Below are 2,242 nucleotides of genomic sequence, written 5' to 3'. Positions count from 1 at the left end.
AGCCTAGAAGGTGTTTGGCTCCCATGCGGCACAGTTTTTGGCCCGTTTGGTTTCCTAACCTTAGTATTGTTGCATCTCACGGTTTTTAAAGTAGTGTTTTACCTACATCCAGAGGAACATACGAATCAGCCGTTTCTACCGGGCATGTCCTGTTCTCTTCACTCCTCTACTCGTTCGATGCAACCTCTGCACGTATCAGTTGTAATAATGCTAAGTTACTATGCAAGTTATTAGCAGTAGCATAAAGGTGTAAGTTGTTATATGAATATGATCGAGTTAAAGAGCTCCAAGTAGTTCATGATCGCGGACGCTGCAAGTTGCCCAAATATAACCATGTGCATGCTCAAACCCGTTTAGCACAACAAGATCGTTCCCAATTCAAAGATCATTCCCAATTCAACAAGAAAATCTAGGGGGCAACCCACACTAAGCTACCCATAACGAAGTTCGGCCGTTCTCCGATACGGATTTAGGGTTTGCGCCGGCGGCTAGACGTGCAAATCACACGCTTCGCTAAGCATCCCTAAGGTACATTACATAATATAAACCACCCGATGACAACATAAAGTAAACACCCAAAGGCAATAGTAAGTAAAGCATGACATATGCAAATAAAACTAAGGTTGTGACCCCCTTTACAACACAATGACTCGCTTACACTCACTCTCCCTTACACTACTTCACATACTGTCTCTTCAAATCAACATAACCATACTCCGAATAAAAATAAGTTGTACATGAAAAAGATGTATGTCGATGATATGAATCAATTCCGACAATCAGTTTCAAGTTTCGTCAGACGTAAATCGTTAATTTCGTGTATGAAGTTTTGAGTGAATTTCGCAAAATTTGTTACACACACTCAACCGTTTAAAATTTCCACTGATGAGTAGGTTCACCTCACCATTCCGCATGACTTTCATGTTGAGAGGTTTTTGTTTCGGTGGACATAGACGGATAGATAAATAAGTCGCTAGTATACTGTAATTCATACGTATGTGTGAGTATATTTTGGAATACTCATGCACAACTTCTCACTTGCCATCTTCATGGACGATGATGTGATGATGATACGTGAGAAGTGAGAGGTGATAATCCATGGTGGCGGCCATCCTCGTCGTCAGTGGCGGCTTGGTGTTGTCTGGCTAACATGAACGACAACATGGCGTTAGGCTTCATGGTCGGCGACGTTGTGCTTTGACCAGCGTGAACGGTGATGTCAAGGTGATGTTCATGGTCGGCGACGTGGTGATGCTTGTGACCGGCGTGACCGGAGGTGTCATGGTGGTCTTCGGCGACGTCGTCAACGACATGGTGATGCTTCTGACAGGCGTGGACGGCGGTGTCATGGTGGTGTTCGTCTTCGTGTTCGGCGACGTGGTGATGCTTGTGACTGGCGTGACCGACAGTGTCATGGTGGTGTTCGGCAACGTGGTCGACGACGTGGTGATGCTTGTGACAGGCGTGACCGATGGTGTCATGGTGGTGATGGTTATGGTATGTGATATTCAGTAATCCATGACAGTAATCGTTGTGGCCACTGTCGGCGGCATCATGACGGTAACCTTCTGTTGACGTCAGAAACCCCCTGGCGGGCAGAGACGGGCAACACAGTAGAGCCGGGAACAACTAGGGCTGCGGCTGGCCCCAGTCCCTCGGAGCGACGGCCCGCAAAGCCTCCCGGTCACACGTCCGATGCTATCGCAAGGGCGTGCCACCCGACCTATACCCGGTCGGGAAGGTGTGGATGATGCCTCGCTTAGTTTCCGCATGGCATACACGTAAACATTAAATACGAGCCTCGATCGGCTCTCAAAGTTATCTCGTGAATCGGCTCAAAGAGCCGATCCACCCATGATTCGTACAAGGTGTCCGAATATATGGTGGTCCTGCTTGATCAAGATAAAGCTAATGAGATCTACGACGATTTAGGGTTTTCACCGCATAATCGGATCATCCCACTCACGATTGGGCCTCGCGCTCGCGCACGGTGGACGTAAGCCGATCCTAGACAGGGCCTAAAAACCAACACGAGGTTGATCCCCGGAACATCCTTTCTAGGGCTAGCAAACGTCACCCTACACGCCGCTGGATCCTCCAACCCTTTGTAGGGCCTAACTATTGCGGATATTAAACTAATCCTTGATGAACAAGGAGCAACCGTAACGGATCGGGTCTACTAAACTATGATCAAGCGGGGTGTCGCCCCTACACCCGAGATAGGTGTAAGGGCGGCTAGATG

The sequence above is a fragment of the Lolium rigidum genome, chromosome 2, assembly GCF_022539505.1.
Source record: "Lolium rigidum isolate FL_2022 chromosome 2, APGP_CSIRO_Lrig_0.1, whole genome shotgun sequence".
Classification (NCBI taxonomy): Eukaryota; Viridiplantae; Streptophyta; class Magnoliopsida; order Poales; family Poaceae; genus Lolium; species Lolium rigidum.
The sequence above is the reverse complement of the archived record's forward strand: the minus strand, read 5'-3'. Positions refer to the sequence as shown.